Source organism: Canis lupus, chromosome X, assembly GCF_003254725.2.
Source record: "Canis lupus dingo isolate Sandy chromosome X, ASM325472v2, whole genome shotgun sequence".
Classification (NCBI taxonomy): Eukaryota; Metazoa; Chordata; class Mammalia; order Carnivora; family Canidae; genus Canis; species Canis lupus.
Genome location: NC_064281.1, coordinates 118685833 through 118709713, shown reverse-complemented (window position 1 = coordinate 118709713; position 23881 = coordinate 118685833). Strand labels below are relative to the sequence as shown.

The 23881-nt window shown below is 51.0% G+C and overlaps 1 protein-coding gene and 1 long non-coding RNA gene across 2 annotated transcripts in view; both read left to right on the top strand.

The window, feature by feature from the left end:
- LOC112663802 (melanoma-associated antigen 10-like) overlaps positions 1 to 23881 on the top strand; it is a 331119-nt gene that overhangs the window by 113531 nt on the left and 193707 nt on the right. The gene's annotated exons all lie outside the window — the stretch shown is intronic.
- LOC125754692 (uncharacterized) overlaps positions 13373 to 23881 on the top strand; it is a 119450-nt gene continuing 108941 nt past the window's right edge. The window contains exon 1 of the long non-coding RNA XR_007409466.1: positions 13373 to 13767. This is a non-coding gene — a long non-coding RNA (uncharacterized LOC125754692). The remainder of the gene's footprint in view (positions 13768 to 23881) is intronic.

The window sequence follows — 23881 nt, the reverse complement described above, 5'->3', positions numbered from 1 at the left end:
GAAAGTTAAACACAAAGTTATCATATGACCTAGCAATTCCATTCCTACATACATACGCAAGAGTACTGAAAACACACGTCCACACAAAATCGTGTGCCTGAATATTCACAGCAGTGTTTCATAATACCCTTAATGCGGAAACAACCCAAGTGTACATCAACAGATCGGTAAAGAAAATGTCGTACTAAGTCGTACAATGACCTACTACTCATGCATTCAAAAGGAATGAACTAAACACTTAAAAAAAAAGAAGGAGGTACTGATACTTGCTTCCAATGGATCAACCTTTCAATTATTGTGCTAAGTTAAAGTCCCCAAAACAGGGGAATCCACAGACGTAGAAAGCAGATCAGTTACTGCCAGAGTTTGTGGGAAAAGGGGGAATGATTCCTAATGGCTATGGAAGTCATTTAAGTCATTCCTTAAAAGGGAATGACTCTTTTTGGGGTAACGAAAATATTCTAGAGTCAGACAGTGGTGATGGTTTTACAATCCCATGAATATACTAAAATCACTAAATTACATATTTTAACGGGGTGGATTTAGTTATGTGAATTATACCTAAATAAAAATATTATTAATAAAAAATGAAGTTTGTTCTCCTGCTTGGGGTCTAAGAATGAGATGCTGTCTCCTACTCAAAAACTTGAATTTATGTCATTTGGGAGTGTGTAGATGGGTTGCCTTTAAAGGCAAGAACAGCAATGCTGTTATAGCCGCATTTCTTTTTTTGTTTTAAAGATTTTATTTATTTACTCATGAGAGATACAGAGAGAGGCAGTGACACAGGTAGAGGGATAAGCAGACTCCCTGCAGAATGGCGAGCCCGATGCGGGACTCGATTCCAGGACCCCGGGTTCACGACCTGAGCCGAAGGCAGATGCTCAACCATTGAGCCACCCAGGTACCCTACCCACATTTCAACAGTGCTAAGCCACAGTTTCTAAGGTATAGGGGGAATCCAGTCATTGACTATAAGATTCCCCATTCAAAAAAAAAAAAAAAAAAAAAAGATTCCCCATTCAAGAAACAACTTGGTGTCCTGCCTTAAATATTATGATTAGCTGATAGTCCCTATTAGCTTCTATGGGATATATCTTTATGATATAGCCAAAGTCACAATCTTCTAAGGATGGCCCCTGGTCAATGACTAAGCAATGAGTTGTAGCCAAGGCCACACACTTTTCAAAGCGAGGACCAGCTAGTGACTTAATAATCCAATGGTACCCATTTGCCAAACCTATAGTCAGATCATTCAAGAAAAGAGAAGGTTCAAATTATTCAAATCAAGAATGAAAGAGTAGACAATATACAAATAAAAAGGATTAGATGGAAATACTATGCATAACTGTATGCGGAGAAAGGAGATGGAATGTATAAAATGTAGAGTTTCCTAGAAGACACAGAGAACCAACACTGACTCAAGAAGCAAGTCGGAATAGACTTACATAACAAGTAAAAAATTGAATTACTGATCAGACACCTTGTTTTTCTTTCTTTTTTCCTTTTTCTTTTTTAATCAAATCTTTTTCTACAAAAAGAACACTCGGGACCACATGGCATCACTAGGAAAGTATGCTTTTTAAACTTTTAATATTCCTCTTGCATATGTTGTGACGATTAACAGGTAAAGTAGTTGGAATGGTGCCTGGCACACAGTGACTGCTTGGTTCCTATTAACTATAATTATAAAAAGTCTGTTGACTAAATGGCTGAACAAATTAGTGGGGTAACAAGACAGAGGCAAAAGCCACTGTGAGTGTCTGTGCTGCCTATTATTACAAGAGGCTGGGGCATGGCAGTGTGGAGAGGTCTGATCAGAATCCATAAATCCAGGACATAAAAGGACAGAAGGCTGGGGTGGCAGGCTGAAAGATAGGTAAAGAGTAATTAGCCCTGGGGAAGGGCCTAGGAACCAGGAGTCAGGGAGGACCAGAAAGCAGCCTTTGGGGGAAGCAAGTTTGGTAACAGGAGTTGAAAAAGGCGTCCTCCCTGAAAACCCAAGAGGTTGGGAATGTCACTAGACCAATCTAAGAGATGAGCAAACTAAGGAACCATGAGTTTAGGTAATTGTTTGTTTGTAACCTTTCCAGGAGATTCCTGGGTATAATCTGAAACTGGGTCCCATATATGGAGGGCAGGGAGAGATCAAAGAAAGATGCAGGCCACTCCAGATCGGGAGATAGCAGGTTTAATAAACAAGGGAACTTATATATGAGGCTTGTCTTGGGTGGCTGCAAGATGAGTTGATCTCTACATCTGCCCACCAGAATCCTAAGAGTTTATCTAGAAGCCATAACTGGGTTCAGTCACGACTACCATCCAGATGGTCACAATACCATGTGGTAACTTGGGGTTATGTCCTTTGGCAGCTTCTAGGAGCAGGGAAGGTAAGCAGAATGCACAGTCCAAAGACAGGGGGGGAGGTGAGGACCCTCCCATCGCTAGAGTCCAGCTCACGAATGAACTGGAAACCATGCCCTCGGTGACGTCCTCCAATAGTAATTGGACCAAGACCCCATGAGAATTGGTGGAGACAGTCATAATGAAATAAAATACACTGGACACAAAGGTGATGAATATTCAAACTCATCACATCTTAATTCCTTTCCAATAGTTCCCAATTATTTATTCTCTTCAGGTAATTCACATATATTATATACAAATGGTGGAAATATTAAATGCAATGGACTGAGGAGCAGTGATACAGCAGAAGCTGTGAACAAAGCAGAAGATGGAGGAGAAAGAAAACACGTATGGGCCAGAGGGAAAAATATGTGATTTGGCAGAAAGGTGAGCAGAAATAGAAGGTTCAAGATATGAAATTAAAAAAATTTTGTCATGAAGGTCCCTCGGGAGGTTGGCAGAGCTTTGAACCAGGGCACAGAGGCAGGATTACTGCCAACACTTTAGGGCAGCCCCTTCTCTGAGACAGGAAGGACGGATGAAAGGTGGCTTGGGATGAGGGAGGGAAGCTTGGAGCTAAGAGCCCATGATCGACTGACTGAAGTTCCAAAGTTCCCTAAGAGGAAACATTCATAAATCATACGTTTAGTTTTAAAGATTCTATTTATTTAAATGAGAGACAGAGACAGAGACACAGAGAGAGAGATAGAGAGAGAGACAGAGAGACAGAGAGAGAAGCAGGCCCCATGCAAGGAGGCAGATACGGGACTCAATCCCGGGACTCTGGGTTCATGCCCTGGGCCGAAGGCAGGCTCTGAACTGCTGAGCCACCCAGGGATCCCCAAACAATGATGCTGTAAGAAATTGCATTACTGGGGCGCCTGGGTGACTCAGTCGATTGAGCATCTGAGTATTGATTTTGGCTCAGGTCATGATTCTGGGGTTGTGGGATCAACCCCTGTGTCAGGCTGCAGTGCTGGGTGTGGAGCCTGCTTGGGACTCTCTCTCTCCCTTTCCCTCTGCCCCTACCCCCACTCATGTTCTCGCATTCTCTCTCTCTCTCTCCCAAATAAATAAATCTTAAAAGGAAAAAGAAAGAAATTGTATTACTAAATCCTAGAGAAGCAACGAAGAGCAGCAATGTTTTACCAGCCCCACCTCTGCAAAAAGTCATTGTAGGGGCAGTGTGACAGTATTTCCAAATTGGACACGGCCACCACAACCTCGTCTTGCAGAGACAGTGCAGCAGAATCAGGGAGAACTTCATCATTGCTTGGGGGCAAGTGTTAAGATGAAGGAGAGACTCTGCACTGCCCCAGGAGCCACTTTCCTCCTCTTCCACAATCTCAAGCCTTCCCTTTCAGCTTCCTGTAAGTTAAATGTCACCATGGGACTAAACTCTGGCCAATGAGACACTGGTGTCATGAAATTGTCTTGGGAAAATGTGCGGCAGCCTTCCTGGAAGAGCCTGTGGCCTGTGCCCTATAACCTGCTTCTTCAGTTGCTCCTCACTCCTCTTGGCTGGGACACTTACAGGATGGCTGGAGCTGGAACAGCAGCTGGGACCATGAGGGAACCTTGAGAACCCTGGCGATGTATGGTGGAGGAAAGAAGCCAGGCAGTCCGGGTGGCTCAGGCAATTAGGGCCACCTTCAGGCCAGGTTGTGATCCTGGAGAGCGGGGATCAAGTCCCACATTGGGCTCCCTGCATAGAGCCTGCTTCTCCCTCTGCCTGTGTCTCTGCCTCTTCCTCTGCCTCTCACTCTCCCACTGGCTCTCTCTCTCTCTCTCTCTCTCTCTCTCTCTCTCTCTCTCTGTGTGTGTGTGTGTGTGTGTGTGTGTATTTGTCTCTCATGGATAGATGAAATCTTAAAAAGAAAACAAAGCAAGAAGCCAAAAGGACTCAGGATTCCAAAGCACTCGGTGGGCGAACAGAACCAGCAAACCAGCCCTGAGCTATCTACCTGTGGCTTCCACCTGAGAGAGAAATGACCTCTCGTGGTCTGTGAGCCGCTGTCTGCAGCCCCAACTAATCACGGCTACACCCCATCATAACGGATGCAGAAAACAACTATCCCAGGCCCCTAAGGGCTCCCAGGGCCCGACGGGCGAACAGACTTTCTGTTTCCAGCCCAGACAGAGGAACACTGACCACATTTCTAAAGCCTCACAGAGACTTGAGGGAGTGAAAGGAATGGAGTCAACAGTGAGGCTGGGTCAAATGGGGTGCAAAGGGGGTCCTGTCCCAGGGAGCCAGCGTGTCCGCTGTCCTTGCCAGAGACCGGGTTACACCCACCAGACCACGGGGGTGCTAAACCTCTGACCTCCACCCTTCTCCCCTGCCCTCTCTTTCTCTTCTGCCGCACTGACAACACTCTAAAGTCCAGGGGCGCCTGGGGGCTCAGCGGTTGAGTGTGTGCCTTTGACTCGGGGTATGACCCCGGGGTCCTGGGGTTGAGTCCTGCATCAGGCACCCCCCGCGAGGGGACTGCATCTCCCTCTGCCTGTGTCTCTTCCTGTCTTTCAGGAATGAATAAGATCTTAGGAAACTAAACCAACCCCTAGAGTCCTGAGGAGGAGAGATCAGCCTTCCTACTTTTCTGTGGTCCAGTGCCTGAATCTGAGCCTTACCTCCCCCAGCGGCTCACAAGTTACTGAGGAAGGGAAACATGATGCTGACAGAGACCAGGAGGTGACAGTCTCCTTTCAGAATACTCTCCTCATGTTTAACCATACACCCCCCTCTGCTTCGAGAGTTTGCTTGTCTGTGTGACAGCTGCAGCTCGCCTGGGATTCCGATCCGTGACAGGGCAGCAGAATTGGTAGCCATGCGGCTTCTCCATGTGCGTAATGCCTGTCACGCGGCTCAGGGCAAGTACGGAGAGCGTGGGTCTCCCGAAGGCTGACGCGATGCACCTGACCATTGCTCTGGAGTGCAGTGTCAGGAGCGCTGCCGCCCCCCCAACACGCGGGGTCCCCATCAGCCACCCTGCTAAGGACCTTCCTGGAAGGCACACCGATGGACAGTGGTTGGGGCCAGTCTCGGATCACCACTTTGTAGCAAAGAGCACCAGGGTGGACGGGCCGAGGTTCTGCCCCGACCCACGTGCTTCGGGGACTCAGACCACCCGTGGACTACTGCAAGGCATGAGTTCATCCTTGAGGTGGAGTTGGAAGGAAGAAAAGGCGCATAGTCCACCTCAGAGCCCAAGGCTGGGACACGGGCTCGTGCTGTGTTCGGGTGCCGCTCTGTAAACTGCAGGAGGGGTGGGCGGGGGGAGGCTGCTATGGCCTGGAGAGCTGGGCAGGGCTCTGTCTCTCTGAGCAGACTTCCACCCGTCTTCTATTCAGGATGCCACAAACGTTGTGCAGACCCCGTCGGCGGGCAAGCATGGACGTCCTCAACACACGAGAACGAAGCCAGGTGGCCCCAACGGAGACCAAACCTACAGGTGAAAGCGCAGGAGATACAAAGAGGCTACCACTTTATGAGCTTTGCCCATGGGCCCGGCCCTTGGATAGATCTGCCCATGTCAAGGTGTGGGATGGGAGGAAGGGGAAATCAAGGTGGCAATGCCAGCAGCCTGGTAATGCTGGCATCTGGAAGCCCAGGTCTGTCCAGTGGCACCCACTGAGTTTGAATGACACCAGGGGCCTCGTACACTGCTAGGCTAGACAGTACAGTATTAGCTTTGGTCCCCCCTCCTCTTCCCTATGCACCTCAGTCCCTGTGTCTCCACCTCACTCAATCATCAGGATCCACCAATTCTACCTCAAAAACGTCTCTAGCTCTCTTCCTCCCTTGGGCACTGTCTGCATTCAGGCCCTGATCATTTATTGCCTTCTAACTGGTCTCCTCTCTCAGGCTCTTGCAATCCCTCCTCCACACTCCCGCTGGGGAACTTTCTAGAAGCCCTGACAGGACCACTGAGATAGACTTTGGACTTTCCATAGGTAAGGGGAAGACGTCTCCAGTGAAAGACCAGCCCACATGAACAGTGTTTCTGTGCGGGGACTGTGTTGCTCTCCCGAGGACCCCAAGGATCAGGACAACAGGGGCCTTGCATGCTGCCACCCTGAGAGAGAGTCAGAAGCCAAGAAGTGGGCAATGAAGCTAAGTGCTTCATTGGAAGCAAAGGTTCCATTTTGGAAGCCCCCAGAAATGCAGGCCTCTTTCCTCCTCTGTCCTCTATGCAAATGCTCAGTGCTTTCTGACTCTTCAAAATAGTCTTTACACTTCATATAGCACCTTTCATCAGAGGGTCTCACAAAAGAAGCTCAAAACCATTTCCTCACAGACTCTTTATCCACATCCCTGTGTGAGCAATGCCCACCCAGGGGCGCAGGAAGGGAGGAGACCAGGTTCTGGCGCTTCCTTGGGAGGTTTTCATGCCGCTTCCGAATTCCTTCCTGGCTCCCTGAAATCCTAGGTAGAACCCCATTGAATAAGAAGAAAAGTAACAGCATCTTGTATGTGGGAGAGAAAGGGGGTGGGCAGTGGCAAAGAAAGGCAGAACATAGAAGAACCGAATGGTTAACCATGGCTATTACCTCCTCTGGGAGAGTGAGCATAGGGCTAGAATGATCCCTCCATTCACTTCTGGGCTGTATGGGTTTTTATTTTGTTTATTTTTTGGAAGAATGTATAGCTATTTAGGGCTTAGATAATATCAAAAACAATCTCTTAAAAACGTCAAGTATCATGAATACTGGTGAAAAGAGTAGTGAAGTATTTTGACGGGTAGTATACTAGTACCTAACTGTATGGATTCACGTTTATGAGGAATCTAAAGAACAAAACCAATGAATAAACCAAGAGAAAACCGAGATGGACTCATAAAAACAGAGGACTAACTGGTGACCACCAGAGGGGAAGGATGTAGGAGACAGTAGAAATGGGCGAAGGGGTTGAAGAGGTACAACTTTCTAGTTATGAAACAAATGAGTCACAGAGATGAAAAGTGCAGGATAGGGAATAGAGTCGATAATACTCTAATAACCACCCATGGCAACAGAAGGGGACCACACTTACCATGGTGAGAGCACTGAGTGACTCACAGAAATGTCAAACCTCTACGTTGTACACCCGAAATAATATAACATTGCATGTCAACAGCATTTCATAACACAAAGAACTCAACCCCCCCAATAGTACTGAACATTTATATTGAATATAATATAGACTAATATTATATTTGTTTCTCCAAAACAAGTTTGAGACGCTGGAGAAAGTCCATGGTATTTTGATAGGGATTGCATTAAACGTGTAAATTGCCCTGGGTAACATTGACATTTTCACAATATTAATTCTTCCAATCCATGAGCATGGACTATTTTTCCATCTCTTTGTGTCCTCCTCAATTTCTTTCAGAAGTGTTCTATAGTTTTTAGGGTATAGATCCTTTACCTCTTTGGTTAGGTTTATTCCTAGGTATCTTATGCTTTTGGGTGCAATTGTAAATGGGATTGACTCCTTAATTTCTCTTTCTTCAGTCTCATTGGTAGTGTATAGAAATGCCACTGATTTCTGGGCATTGATTTTGTATCCTGCCACCCTACCAAATGGCTGTATGAGTTCTAGCAATCTTGGGTGTAGGCTTTGGGGTTTTCTAGGTAGAGTATCATGTCATTGGCGAAGAGGGAGAGTTTGACTTCTTTGCCAATTTGAATGCCTTTAATGTCTTTTTGTTGTCTGATTGCTGAGGCTAGGACTTCCAGTACTATGTTGAATAGCAGTGGTGAGAGTGGACATCCATGTCTTGTTCCTGATCTTAGGGAAAGGCTCCCAGTGCTTCCCCACTGAGAATGATATTTGCTGTGGACTTTTCGTAGATGGCTTTTAAAATGCTAAGGAATGTTCCCTCTATCCCTACACTCTGAAGTGTTTTGATCAGGAATGGATGCTGTATTTTGTCAAATGCTTTCTCTGCATCTAATGAGAGGATCCTATGGTTCTTGTTTTTTCTCTTGCTGATATGATGAATCACATTGATTGTTTTACGAGTGTTGAACCAGCCTTGTGTCCCGGGGATAAATCCTACTTGGTCATGGTGAATAGTTTTCTTAATGTACTGTTGGTTCCTATTGGCTAGTATCTTGTTGAGAATTTATGCATCCATGTTCATCAGGGATATTGGTCTATAATTCTCCTTTTTGGTGGGGTCTTTGTCTGGTTTTGGAAGTAAGGTGATGCTGTCCTCATAGAACGAATTTGGAAGTACTCCATCTCTTTCTATCTTTCCAAACAGCTTTACTAGAATAGGTAGGTTTCTTCTTTAAACGTTTCATAGAATTACCCTGGGAAGCCATGTGGCCCTGGACTCTTGTGTCTTGGGAGGTTTTTGATGACTGCTTCCATTTCCTCCCTGGTTATTGGCCTGTTCAGGTTTTCTATTTCTTCCTGTTCCAGTTTTGGTAGTTTATGGTTTTCCAGGAATGCGTCCATTGCCTAATTTATTGGCGTATAGCTGTTCATAATATGTTTTTAAAATCGTTTGTATTTCCTTGGTGTTGGTAGTGATCTCTCCTTTCTCATTCATGATTTTATTAATTTGACTCTTCTCTCTCTTCTTTTTAATAAGGCTGGCTAATGGTTTATCTAGCTTATTAATTCTTTCAAAGAACCAACTCCTGGTTTTGTTGATCTGTTCCACAGTTCTTCTGGTCTCGATTTCGTTGAGTTCTGCTCGAATCTTTAATAACTCTCTTCTTCTGCTGGGTGTAGGATCTATTTGCTGTTTTTTCTCTAGCTTCTTTATGTGTAAGGCTAGCTTTTGTATTTGAGTTCTTTCCAGTTTTTGAATGGATGCTTGTATTGCGATGTATTTCCCCCTTAGGACTGCTTTTGCCGCTGCCAGTTCTTGAAGTCCCTGCAGGAGGGAAGGAGGAGGGTCCTCAGGGTGCAGACTACCAGCCCAGCCCTGGGGCCCAGTGTGGACAGGAGGGCTGGCTCGCACTCTGAGAGGTCCCTGGCAGTCCAGTTGGGACGGTACCCCTGGGCCTCTCAAGGGCCTGCCCAGGCCCTGTCCTTCCCAGGCCAAAAATCCCTGCAAGAACACAGGGCCCCGACACTCCACAGGAGGAAGCCAGGGCCCCAGCCCAGGCCACACTTGCCAAAGTTCAGGGCCACCTCTGGCTTCCATCTGGGCTGGGATGGGGTGCCTCTGTGTCTTCACCTGGACCCCACACAAGGCCTGGGAAGACCCTCCGGCTAGCCCTGAGGCCACCCTCTTTGCACCTTCCTTGCAAGGACCCCTGCCACGACCCCCCACCAGCCAAAGTTCCGAGAAATCAGTTGGGCCACCCATCCCGCCTCTCCCCATGGCCCAGACATGGTCCTTAGGGATCCTGCTGTGGGAGGCATCCCCTCATTTCTCACCTCAACCCCCCCCCAGGGCCATGTCAGGGCACCCGCCTTCTCTGCTGACCTGATTCCAGACACTGAGACGCAGGCCCTCCTCTCCCTGAGCCATTTCTCACCTCGACCCCCCCAGGGCCATGTCAGGGCACCCGCCTTCTCTGCTGACCTGATTCCAGACACTAGGCCCAGGCCCTCCCCTCCCTGAGCCCAGGGATCTGGAGAGGAGGAGTGGCTCCACGGAACAGGCTGCACCACGTGTTCCCTTCCCAGGGCTGCCAGGGAAGGGCACCCAGATTTCAGGACCCTCTGCTCCTGGGCCTGAGGGCTGGCTTGGGAGCCACTCATTCCTTCAATGTGGGGTGGGCGGGGTTCCTCACACAGACTCTTGGCAGGCCCCGGGACTCCTGGGCATCTATCATCCAGGTGGGCCTCCTCCTACACTCTGACTAGGACCTCTCCCAGGGGGCTCCTCAACTCCCTGAGAACTGGGAGAGGAGCAGGGGAAGGTACCCTGTTATGTCGTATGTCTCCGTCCTGTCCTGTGTCCCCTGCCAGGCAGGTCACAGCCGCAAAGCCCCGCCCCCCCCAGTCCCCTAGCAATATCAGGAAGGGCTGCCCTGGAGAGTGGCCCATCTGCCCTGGGGTGCAGATGCCTTCAGGCTCCTGAGAGTGTCCCCAGCATTATCCTGCCAGGACCTGCTCTTCCTCCGGGCCCCCAACATCCCATAGAGGACACCTGCCCCTCACACCGAGACCATAACAACCCCAGGTCAGCCCACCTTCCTGCCGCCCACCCGCCCCAGGGACAAGTGAGCATGCCACTGAGGGCCAGTGCTTTCCCATCCTCAGTGGGCTGCCCACAGGACAGGGCCCCCCTCCACTGCACTGGCTTCCTTGCTTACGGGCCGGGGGGGCCAGCCAGGCCGTCCCCAGGGTCCTCACCCTGACTCCCCACAGGCCGTGTGCCCTTCACTCACACCCTCACCAACCACCACTAGGCCCTGCTCCTTTGAAGCACAAGCCCTCAGGCCCTAACACTCAGAGGTGGACATCAGGACCGTAGCACGGGCTCATCTTGCACGGGATCCTCCTTCCTGCCTGGATTGCACGTGCTGGGGCCCAGGGTCCCTCAGTCCTCGGTGTGGTCCTCACGTTCAATCCCCTCACGTCCCAGGTCAGCCCTGGGGTGGCTCCAACCCCGCTCTTTCCACCAAGCCCCCAGGCTCTAGGAGACTTGGCTGGCAAGCCAGGGCACATCTCAGGGGGTCATTGAGCCCCGGGGGCTCCCAGGACACAGTATAGTCTCATCGCTAGGGCTGCAGTGCCCCTGCGGTCCTGGCCTTGGCCACGAGCCACACGTGGGCCATTGCCTCCCACCACACCTGACCCCGCCGCTGCCCACACCCTGGAGGCAGTGCTCCAGCCCAATGGCCACAGTGTGGGAGTCCCCGTCGCACCAGCCGCCACGCAGCTCGGGGCTTGTCCACCCCCCCACCCCCGGCAGCCTCCTGAGGCTGAGTTGCTGGCAGCTCCCTGGGGAACCACTCCCTCGGGGGTCTCAGTCCCTCGGGGGTCCTCGCTTCCAGCCCTAGCTGACGCTGGGCCCCTCGGGCAGCCTCCCGAGGCTGGGCCACTCACCCAGGCCCTCACCTCCACCCGGACCCCAACGGGGACAGGAGTGACCGCCTTTCCATCAGGACCAGGACCCAGCCTGGGGGCTTCCCAGAGCTCACAGAGGGGGCTGAGCTGGGGGGCGGAGGATAGGTTCCCTGGGCCCTTCTTCTCCCCCTGCTGGCAGTGCTCCCTGGGCGCCTAGGCCTCTGCCTGGCTCCACTCGGCCTGCCTCCCGGGACTGACTGTGGACTGGGGTGCGGGGTCCCTCCGTCCTCCATGGACATCCTCGCCAGGAACCCAGCAGGACCTGGGCCCAACTTCTGCCCCCTCAGGGAGGCCCTGCTCTGAACACCAGCCCCCTGGTCTCTCAGAGCCCGGATGCGGAGGGGGGCTTCACCACGTGTTCCCAACCCCCACCACGAACTTCCCGGGACCGACTCTGGGCTGGGGTGCAGGGTCCCCCGGGCTTCTTCCGCATCCTCCCCGGGATTCCCAGCTGCACTCGGGGCCCTCCCCTCTGCCCACATGTCCTAGGCCCTGCTCCTGACGCCAGGGGCCCCCAGTGTCTCGGGAGGCCCGGATGTGGAAGTCTGAGCACCCATACTCACACGGGAGAGCAGGTCCCCATCCCCCGGGGGGCCTCACAGCCCTTGTGACCCTCCGACGGGGTCTCCTTTGTCCCTGTCAATGGTCCATCCCTCAAACCCTTAGCCCCTGGACCTTCCCTCCACCCACCTCAGTGTCTGCTCCCGCCACACCAGGCCTCAGGCTCTCGGGTACCCGGATGTCCCAGGCCTGCCTCACCCGCCGCCACCATCCGGCCCCATCCCGCTCCTCCGCGGCCTTCCCGGGCTCACCGTGGGCCCTGACCTCCGCCGGGTCCCCTCTGTCCCCCTCAGGGTCCATCCTTCGCCTCCCCTTAGCCCCTGGACCCTCCCTCCGCCCCCCTCAGCGTCTGCTCCTGCCACACCAGGCCTCAGGCTCTCGGGTACCCGGATGTGCCAGGCCTGCCGCACCCGCCGCCACCATCCAGCCCCATCGCGCTCCTCCGCGGCCTTCCCGGGTTGACCGTGGGCCCTGATCTCCGCCGGGTCCCCTCTGTCCTCCCTCAGGATTCATATCTTGCCTTCCCTTAGCTCCTCAGCCATCGCGTCTGACCACCTAAGAGTTGCTCCTAACACCTAGTCTCTCAGAGACCCCGATGAGGAAGTGGGGCCTCACCACGTGTTCCCATCCCCCCTCCCACGACCTTCCCCGGACTAACTCTGGGCTGGGGTGTGGGGTCCCCCGGGCCTCTTCTGCATCCTCACTGGGATTCCCAGCAGCACCCGGGGCCCTCCCCTCTGCCCACGTGTCCTAGGCCCTGCTCCTGACGCCAGGGGCCCCCATTGTCTCGGGAGGCCCGGATGTGGAAGTCTGAGCACCCATACTCCCACGTGAGGGCAAGTCCCCATCCCAGGGGGCCTCACAGCCCTTGTTACCCTCCGCCGGGTCCCCCCTGTCCCTCTTAGGGTCCATCCCTCGCCTCCCCTTAGCCCCGGGACCCTCCCCTCAGCCCTCAGCGTCTGCTCCCGCCACACCAGGCCCCAGGCTCTCGGGTACCCGGATGTGCCAGGCCTGCCGCACCCGCCGCCTCCATCTGGCCTCATCCCGCTCCTTCGTGGCCTTCCCGGGCTCACCGTGGGCCCTGACCTCTGCCGGGTCCCCTCTGTCCTGGGCTCCTGGGTCCCCGCCGTGTCACCGCGTCCCCACCGGCACTCCCTGTGTCCCTGCCCCTCTCAGGCCACTGCCCCAGGCCCTGGCATCCAGGCCTCAGCTCGACGCCGCGGCCCCGCCTTCCCCCGCGTGGTCTCTCAGGGTTCAGAAAGGGCCCCCCCACCCGCGGCCGCCCTCCGGGGCCCCTCCCCCGCCCTCGAAGCCCCCTCCCGGGGCTACCTGCTGCCCGGCTGCCGCAGGCCCGGGCCTGGCCTCCTTCCAGGGGACCCCAATGCGCCCCCCACACGAGGCCCTCCGCTCCCTCAGACCTCCGAGGCGGAAGTCGGCCCACGTCACATCCGGACCCCGTGCCAGGGGTCCCTAAGGGCTGGTTGCACGTCCGCGGGAGATGGGCTCTGCGTGGCGGGGGTAGGAGGACACCTGTGGGAGGCTCCCTGGGTCCTCTCGCGGGTCCTCCCTCCCCGGACTCGGGCGGGCTGCGGCCTCGGCTCTCTGCAGACCTCAGTCGGTGCCCCTTACACCGAGCCTCTCAGGCCCCGACGTGTCGTCCCTGAGCGCCCGAGGGGTGGTTGCTGCGGCTCGGGCCCCACCGGCTCTGCAGGTCCCGGGGTGGCCCAGGGCTGCCGGCAGGGGCACAGCAGGGTTCGGCGGCCCCCAGCGTCCTGGCACAGGTCGGCTCTCAGTCCTCACCCAGGAGGCCCTCATCAGGACACAGGCCTGCTGTGCAGCCGCAGCGCCCATAGCCCCGGGGCAGGGCAGGGGCAGGGGCCGGGAGGAAGCGCCCCTTCCCACGGGGTCCCTTGGCCAGCAGCCAGACTTTAGGGACATCGTGTTAAAGGTTTAGTTTCCTGGGGGCGGCCGAGCAGCTGCAAGGGTGTCTAGGGGTGTCCCGTATTGCGGGGCCCACTGCAGGGAGTTTTCCCCTGACATGCTGCGTCATCGGGAGAAACACACCGTCCCTCTCTACCTAGCGTGTGTCCAGTGCACGCGTATGTATAAGGTGTGCAGATTATAGGTGCTGGTATGCAAATGTACGTACATATCACCTAAATACGGACAGCGACACACGTATGTGCGTGTGTGTTCCCGTTATACATGCGTTTGTATATGTATTTATATAGGTGTAGACTATATATATACTTTATCAAAAATACCTTTTCTTACTGTGTGAATTGCTTTGATACTCCCTACTCTATTTCAGGTTGATTCTGTATATTCTACTTAAGTGATTTTTTTAAGGGGCATTCCTTGCCACTAAGATGATTTCAGGGGGTTATTTGCATAGACTCTAGAGTCCAATGCCTCAATCATCCTGTCTTTCCCCGTGTCCTCTTAGCACCCCAGGGCTAATGTCATGTGTACTCTGAGGCCTTGCCTCAGATTTATGCTGGGAAGCAGAAGCAGAAGTTGGAAATTGCTCCGCCTATCAATCCTGTCATCTGCATTGATGCAGGCTGCATTCCCTCCCCACATCCCTGATGTTCCCTGCATCCCCAACCCAGACTCAATATCCAGCTCAGCAGTCTTCAGGGTCCCCCAAGGCTTTCTCCTCATTTATTGTTCGGACGTTGTTTATTCTGTGTGTGTTTTTCAAGACTTTCATTTCTTTCTTTCTTTCTTTTTTTTTTTTTTTTTAAGGTTTTATTTCTTTACTCATGAGACACACAGAGAGAGACAGAGAGGCAGCAACACAGGCAGAAGGAGAAGCAGGCTCCACGCAGGGAGCCCGATGCGGGACTCGATCCAGGCTCTCCAGGACCAAGTATCTGCCCAAGACTTCCTTTTTTTTTTTAAGTGAGGTTTTAGTTGCACAGAAATGAAAACGGAAATTCCTTCCTCATCGTATTCTGATAGAAGCTTTTTCCATTAGCTAGTGCTGAATTTCTTTCAAAGGAGTCTTCTATACCCAGTCGTGATCAGATGTTTTTAGTTCCATTATTTTGTTAATGTAGATAAATACAGTTGAAAGATTTTTCTTTTCTTTTTTTTTTTTTTTTAAGGATTTTATTTATTTACTCATAGACACAGAGAGAGAGGCAGAGACACAGGCAGAGGGAGAGGGAGAAGCAGGCTCCATGCTGGGAGCCCGACGTGGGACCAGATCCCAGGTCTCCAGGATCACACTCCAGACTGCAGGCAGCGCCAAACCGCTGCGCCACCAGGGCTGCCCAAATACAGTTGAAAGATTTTTCTGACGTTAAGGCAGATTTCTGTTCACTGGGCACCGCCTCTCGTCCGTTTCGTTCACTACGATTTTGAATATGCATATACTTATTCAGGATATTTGCTGCTATATGAGTGCTTTTGGCTTAAGCGTTCTTTCAAGGTGGATTTCTCCTCTAGCATTTACATCCAGGAGCACTAGCGTGGGACATTTAATTGAAAACAATGCCCATATTTTTCTTTAGTTTGAAGGAGTTTTGCTAAGATGATGACTTCTCCCCAACCATTTGGCCGAATGAGACCACAGGGCGGTGGGGTGGGGGTGGGGGGGGGGAGGTGGGAGTCCAAAGTGGCCGAGGAGTTGAGAGACCTAAGTTCCTCTGGTCCCCGGAATTCAGCGAGACAGCTACTAAATCATTCTGAACCCCTGAGAACTGAACCGGAGATCTACAAAAAGAATAGCTGCAACTCTACAAAGAGAAAAGCATCCAGTTTCTGCAAGACAGGAGGTGTGGAGAAGTGAAATGGAAGCGATACATGGGAAGATGGGCGGGGGGGGGGGGGGGGGGCAAAAGGGAGGCGATACATGGGAAGATACGGGGGAGCCAAAAGGGGGCGAGCTCCAGCAGCCTCCACCAGAGAGTGATGGAGCAGCAGAGAGCGCAGAATCCGGACCTTTAGAAGTCCGCTCCGGTGAGGGACGGCCCTGCCTGCCCGGTGCTCAGACAGTGAAGCGGGTGCAGAATCCTAGGTGGGACAGCGTGGTCTCAGGATCCCCCGGGGTCACAGGAACACTGACAGTGCCTGAGTGCAGCAGAGCTCCCAGACATCGGAGCAGGGAAGCCGGCTGCAGCGGGCTCTTGGCCAGTGGTGGCCGTAGCCCTGGAACCCAGCAGGGTCAGTGGGTCCCAGCACCCTCAGCGCAAAGGCTCTCCGAGCAGGAGCCCAGCAGGCGGCAGAACCGGCAAGCCCCCCCTTGCTCCCCCTGGGGAGGAGCAGCGCACATGTCCACACAGCAGGAATCTGCAGGGTTTGGAAGGCGAAGCAGGGTCCGTGCCTGAGATGGAAATGCTTGGTCACAGGCTGGGTGAGCACAGTGTGCGGTCCGGTACCAGGGAGACAGGAGTGATGGGTTGCCTTTCACTGGGGGTGCGCTAAGGAGCGGGACCCTGAGCTTTCGGCCCTGGGGCTGGGGATGAGGAGGCCACCACTTTCGCTCTCAGCCTCTAAAGAGGCCTGCAAGGCCTTCACGGAACAAAATCCACAGAGAGCAACCCGGACCAGATTACTTAGCCTGGCCCCCTGGCAAGGGCGGTGCACGCCCACTCGGGGCAAAGACCCCTGAGAATCAGCGCAACAGGTCCCTCCCCCAGAAAGTCAGCAAGAGCGTGCGGCCCAGACCAACTTTACCGAACACTGAGAACCGCAAAACCCCAGCGCTAGGGGAATATAACATACACAATTCATAGCGTTTTCCCCCATGATTCTTTGGTCTTTCCATTTTATTTATTTATTTTTTTTTTCGCTTTCCTTTTGCAACCAATTTCTTATTTTATCAAACTTTTAGGAAATATTTTTTAGTTTTCATTCTTACAGTTACATGCTATCCTTCCATTGTTTTTAATTTTATTTGTGTAAGTTTTTTTTTTTTCTTTACACCCTTGCGGTGCAGTTTCTTCCACCAGACCAAAATACACGTAGTGTACGGTATATGATTCTGTTTTCTTCACCTGTCTCATCAAAATCGCTTTTTTTTTCTTTTTTCTCCTTCTTTGTTTCTTTCTTGTTAAGTTCTTTCTATGTTCTGTCTCCCTTTCTGATATTTCCCACTTATTTTTTGTATCCCCCAAATGAATGAGACAAAGACTCCTAACTCTGGGAAACGAACTAGGGGTGGTGGAAGGGGAGGTAGGCAGGGGGTGGGGGTGACTGGGTGACGGGCACTGAGGGGGGCACTTGATGGGATGAGCACTGGGTGTTATTCTATATGTTGACAAATTGAACACCAATAAAAAATAAATTTATAAAAAATAAAAAAATAAGGTCTTTCTAAATTTTCATCTTTACAGTTACATTCTATCCTGTCAATGTATTTAATATATATAATATATATGCAAGGTTTTTTTTCTTTACAATTGTGAAGCCATCTTTTTTTTTTTTAATTTTGTTGTTTATTTATTCATGACAGACACAGAGAGAGGGAGGCAGAGACCCAGGCAGAGGGAGAAGACCGCTGAGCTGCCGGGGCTGCCCTTCTTCACAATTTTGAGATGTAGTTTCCTCTAACCGAAGGAAATACACTCAGAATATAGTGTATTGCTCTGTTTTCTTCACCTGTCTGTTGATATTTCTTCTTTTTTTCTCTTTTAATTTTCATTTTTACAATTGCATTCTATCCTTTCCTTGTATTCTATTCAATTTGTTTAGTACCTATAAAAGTTTTCCTTTTGTTACAATTTTGGGATTTAGTTTTCTAACAAACGGACCAAAATACACACAGGATCCAGTGTATTACTCTATTCTCTTCACCTGTCTGATTATATTCTCTCTTTTTAATTTTTCTTTTCAGTTCTGGGTCTCTTGTGATTTGTGTAGTGTATATTTCTCTGGGGACATTGTTGCCATTTCAGTATTTTGTTCTCTCATTCATCGATTCTTCTCTGCACAGATGGAAAAAACCTCATCTCATAAAAGAGAACCAAAGGCAGTACTGAATGCCAGGAACCTAGTGAGTATGGACATAAGTAACATGGTAGAACTAAAGTTCAGAATAATGATTATAAAGATACTATCGGGGCTTGAATAAAGCATCAAAGACACTAGACAAAGCCTTTCTGGAGAAATAAAAGAACTAAAATCTAATCAAGTTGAAATTTCAAAAAGGCTATCAATGAGAAGCATTAAAAAATGGAGGCGCAAAAAAAAAAAAAATGGAGGCTCTGACTGCTCGGATAATTGAGGCAGAAGATAGAATTAGTGACATAGGGCAGCCCGGGTGGCCTAGCGGTTTAGCGCCTGCCTTCAGCCCAGGGCGTGATCCTGGAAAACCCGGGATCGAGTCCCATGTGGGGCTCCCTGCATGGAGCCTGCTTCTCCGTCTGCCTGTGTCTCTGCCTCTCTCTCTCTGTATGTGCGTCTAATGAATAAATAAATAAAATCGTTTTTAAAAGCCCCAATCAAAAGTTATAGGGTATCAGGTTGGATAAAAAAGTAAGGACCATTGATACGCTGCCTGCAAGAGACTCATTTTAGGCCCAAAGACACCTCCAGATTTAAAGTGAGGGGGTGGAGAAAGATTTATCATGCTAACGGACATAAAATGAAAGCTGGGCTGGCAATCTTTATATCAGACAGACTAGATTTTTTTAAAGATTTTATTTATTTATTTATTAAGGAGAGACAGAGAGAGAGGCAGAGACACAGGCAGAGGGAGAAGCAGGCTCCCTGCAGGGAGCCTGATGTGGGGCTTGATCCCGGGACAATGGGATCAAGACCTGAGCCAAAGGCAGATGCTCAACCACTGAGCCACCCAGGTGCCCCCAGACAGACTAGATTTTAAAGCAAAGACTGTAGGGGCCCCTGAGTGGCTCAGTGGTTAAGCGTCTGCCTTCGGCCCAGGTCGTGATCCTGGGGTCCTGGGATTGAGTCCAGTATCAGGATCTCTGTGGGGAGCCTGCTTCTCCCTCTGCCTGTTTCTCAGCCTCTGTCTCTCTCTCTGTATGTCATAAATAAGTGAATAAAATCTTTAAAAAAAAAAAAACACACACACACACTGGAAGAGCCAGAAGTGGCATGCCTTCTGTTAGAAAGCACTAAGAAGCACACAGTACCACCGAGGAGTAATGTTCTCCCGAGAAAATTGAACTTGCTTCTGGCCTCCAACTGGGGTGAACATATAGTGACAGGAAATACAGCTCTCTTCAGGAGAAGAAGGCACAGGGTCTGCTCTGTGGCGAGAGCTCTGGGCATCTGCAGGAACGTGTTTGCTTTGTTTTGCATCCAGTCTGCTCAAGAAAGGCACCATTTCCCTGCCTACCACAGTGATGCCACAACACTGCCCAGCAGCCTTGCCTATTCCAAGCCAATGGTGCCTGCCTTTCCCTTTATCCTGGGAGAATGGCCCCTGGATGCTTAGATCTGCATTTGCTCCCTATCCCCTAGGTCAAGTCAGAAAGCTAGGATAAAATCCTGGATCTGACAAGCCAGTTCACTGTACCCGTGCCACTGATCTTGGCGCAAGGCTGCTCTAGGCTCGGAGGATCAGGCCCTCCAGACTAGCCTCTCTAGACCTCTGCCTCCTGCTCTCTGTTGCAGGGCCCTGAGCTACTGCATGCCGTTGTTCTTCCCCGGGCATTTGCTTTTGCCACGCTGCTAGTGGTCCTCTTGGGACATCCTCAGGTCTCGCCCTCAATGTCACCTTTTCCATGAGTCCTTCTATGAATACCCAATCCTAAATTGCAACCCCTCCTCCCACCCCATCCCCAACACTCTGCATTCAGCTCTGTGGATTCGATTTGTTTCCATAGCATTGAAAACTACTCAGCCTACTTCACCTTTCACTTCATTTCATGATTCACTTCAGTGTACACCGCTACACATGCTAGGCTATGAGCACTACAGAGGCAACGAATCTGTTCAATGCTGTATTCTTAGAGCTTTGAGCAGCGCCTGGCACATGGTACATGTTTACTACTCATGTTGAGAATGAATAAAGAACTGCCAGCTCCAAGGTCCTGGTCCTTGGAGCCTCTCGTCCCTAAACCCCCTTGGCATCTCTAACCCCCACAACTATCCAAACAGGCAAAGTTTGAATGCTCCCGTCCATGCTCTACTTATTGGCTCATGGACAAGGTAAGCCACTGAGTTTACCGGGGACTCTGGAGACCCCTAGCCCCAGTCCCTGGTTTGTGCTCCTGGTATTCTGGCAGAAGTCAGCGTAGTAGGATTCCAAACAACTATGGCTGACTGCACACTCTCTCCTGCCAGCAGGCAGCTATGGCCTTCACCCTTATGCTCTGCTCTTCCTTCTTGTTGGCTTCGATCTATAAGTTGCTACAGTCAAGGACTCACGTGTCCTGGGGTTTGGGTTGGGCCACAGAAGGTTTTACAGATAGCCAGTTCACACAGCGCATGCCCATTGATTCCAGAGGGCACACCCATGTTCACATATGACCATAAAAAGACTTCCCTAGCGAAGGTAGAAAGGAGGGTAACTAAGATGGTTTGCAAGGTTACTTTCAAACCCAAAACACTCCAACCACTAGGATTTATCCCCATTTCCAGAATGCAGGTGCGCTCCTTGCCTTTGCACATACTGTTCCTGCATCTTGAGGTATCGGAGATACTTTACTTGCAATGAGAAGGGCTCTTGCTGTCGGTGCTGTCCTTCCTGATAATGCCAAAGGCCAGCCTTCTCGTGAGAAGGCATCAGACACACTCAGAGGGACATTCTACTACAACTGGACCAGTACTCCTCAGAAATGTCAAGGCCATAGATATAAGCAGAACACTGGCCTTCCAGAGATGTCCGCATCCTAATGCTCACAGCTGGAATATGTTAAGTTACACATCAAAGTGGAATTAACGCAGAAGATGGAATTGAAATTACCAATTGCCTGACCTGAAGATAGGGAGATTGTTCAAGATAATCCAGGTAGACCCAATGTAAATACAATGCTCCAAATGTGGAAGGAGACGGTCATGTGAGAGACTCAACTGCCCATTGCTGGCGTTGAAGATGGAGGAAGGGTCTCTGAGCCAAAGATGGTGGTCACCCTCTGGGTGCTGGAAAAGTCATGAAAACACATTTCTCCGTGGAGACTTCCCAAAGCATCACAGCCCTGCTGATGGCTTGATTTTAGCCCAGTGAGACTCTTCTGGGGCTTCTGACTTCCAACATTTGTGTTGTTCCATTAATGAATTTGTGCTGTACCACTAACTTTGTGGTGATCTGTTACAACAGCAATAGGAGGGCAGCCCCAGTGGCACAGCGGTTTAGTGCCATCTGGTGCCCGGGGTGTGATCCTGGAGACCTGGGATTGAATCCCAAGTCGGGCTCCTTGCATGGAGCCTGCTTCTCCCTCTGCCTGTCTCTCTCTCTCTCTCTCTCTCTCTCTCTCTCTCTCAATCAATCAAACAATCAATCAATCTTTAAAAAGAAAAACAACAACAACAGCTGTGGGAAAGTAATACAGTTTCAAAAAAAAAACAGGAAATACGAAGGAGCTATCTCATATTGGAGGACATGAAGCAGACATAATGACTGCATGTAATGTGCCATCCAGGGTTGCAAAGAAAAAGGGCACATTCCTACCCCTTTGCCCCCAGGGCTCTTGGCCCCTTGGCCACTTTATGGTCCCTCCGACTGTACCACCACTCTGGACAATTGCAGGTGCCCAATTGGGACATACACAGGAGTCTGCGGCTGAGCTGGAGAGACAAGACCACCCATGAGGACAGTGCATGCCTCCCCCCACATTCCTCTTTGCAGGATCAAGCATCCTATCCCCCACAGTGAGAGAAACTGAGGGACAAGGTTGAGGGACTGGGTCCTGACAGTTGGAGAATGGCCAGCACGAAGCTGGGGGTGTAGGAAACTGCATGAAGCTGTTTCTACAGAAGCCTCGGGAGCCAAGGGATTCGTTACCACACTGTGAGCTCACAGAGCACAGTCCACTGTCTTCTCTTACTAGGGGACATAATTCAGGCACACATGTTTTCCTAGGTGCAAGACTCCGGATTCTGCACCTTAAGGTGCAAGGCTGGGGTGGAGGTGTTCAAAAGAGGAGCTGCCCCACAGGAAGCTGCCTGTCCCCGGTGGTTCTTGTCAGAGAACTCCTGAGTCATAGCCACCGCTCTGTGCAGCTGGGACCCTCGTGAAGGCCACTGTGAGGTTGGCTTTCTGAGGCTGAGCCAGAGTGGGAGTGTGGACCTGTCAGCCATCCCAACAGCCGCCTGGGAACCTAGGGTCCCGAAACGGGCCCTTTGAGCAGAGGAAAGTGTAGTGAGTGACGGCGGTGGTCACCGGGATGCTCTGCCACACCCCGCAGGCCCTCGGGCTCACATGAGGATTTTGTAAGCAGCCGGGCAGGAGGGCCTTCGGGTCCCCAGGTGGCAAGCAGGCTGTGCAGAAGGTCGGCCGCCCCATGAGATGGGGTTGGAGGAGCACCTGCCATCCCAGGGCTGTGGTCTTGGCACAAGTCCCAGGAGCAGGCTCTGTGGGGCAGTCGTGGCTGGACGCGGGGACACCTCTGCTAATGTTGCTTGCTGTGGGGAACTGGTGGGTCCCACAGTGTTCTTACTCAGCGTTGAGAAGGACTGTTGGGCTGTAGCAGCCAGGACACCCCCGGGCCTCTTCCCCCTTTGTTGGAGTCATTCTGGGGAGCATCTCTTTAGCCACAGCCTCTTGTGTGGACACATCCACCCAGGCCCTGAACTGTCATTGCAGGGCAAAGCAAGTCAGACAGGAGCTCACTGGCCTTGAGGACTCACTCTCGGTCCTTGTCTTCCGGATCTGAGAAGCCTCTGCTTTTTCCCAGGCTGAGCAAAAGGCCTGCTCTACACTCTGGTCTCCTTTGCGAGGAGTTGAGCTGCTGCCTGGCTCTTGCCAGACCTGCCCTGTGGCAGATACCCGTGCAGGTGCCTTAAGGCCCTTCGTGGGCAAATAAGTGTTTGCAGGTCTCCATCTGGCATCACTGAGAGCCTCCTGCTAAAATCCGGGGAAGACAGCTGGGAGGCAGGGCTAGCGCAGGGGTTGCAGGGCTCGAGGAAGGAATGGATTCCAGAAATGCGTATTGAGATGGAAAAATGCAGACTAGCGTATGATGCTGGCTTGGAAGTTAGAGGAGGGGAAAGAAGTGAAGAAGATTCAGGAAGGTTGTGTTTCACACTGCCTGGTTTTGTGTGCTTGTGTTTGCTTTTCCTTTGAATCTTTCTTTCTTTTTCAGAAACATAGCCATTACCTTTTGTTCAGTTGCTCTTTGCCCCTTTTATTTTAAAAAAAATCTAATGATCTATTAATTTTAAACTATTTTTTTTCGACTTGTAAAAAATTTGCAAAGATAGTACAGAGTTTTTATATGCCCCTCACTCAGTTTCCCATTATGACGGAAAGCGGAAGCGGTTGCTTCTGTCAATGTGGTATATTTGTTGCAATTAATGGGATAATTTTGACACTTCATTTATTACTAACTGAAGCCACACTTTACTCAGACTTCGGCAGTGTTTACCCAGAATCTGTGTTCTGTCCAGGATCCCCGTCAACATACCGCCTTACGTTATTTGTAGTGTTTCCTTGGCTGTGGCAGTTTCTTTGTTTCTGAGGAGCTTGACTCTTTTCGGGAGGAGTGATTAGATAGTTTGTACATTGTCTCTCACTCGCAATGTTTCTGATGTTTTACTCATGATTAGTCTGGAGTTCTGTGTTTTAGGAAGGAAGACCATAGCGGTGAAGTGCTACTGTCATGACATCCTATCAACACTACATACCAGTAGCTTGATTTATCACTGATGTGGTTTACCTTCACCACCTGACTGAGTTAATACCTCTTAGGTGTCTCCACTGTAAACTTACTGGTGTCAGCCCCCTTTGCATACTGTCCCCTTTGGAAGAAAGTCACCATA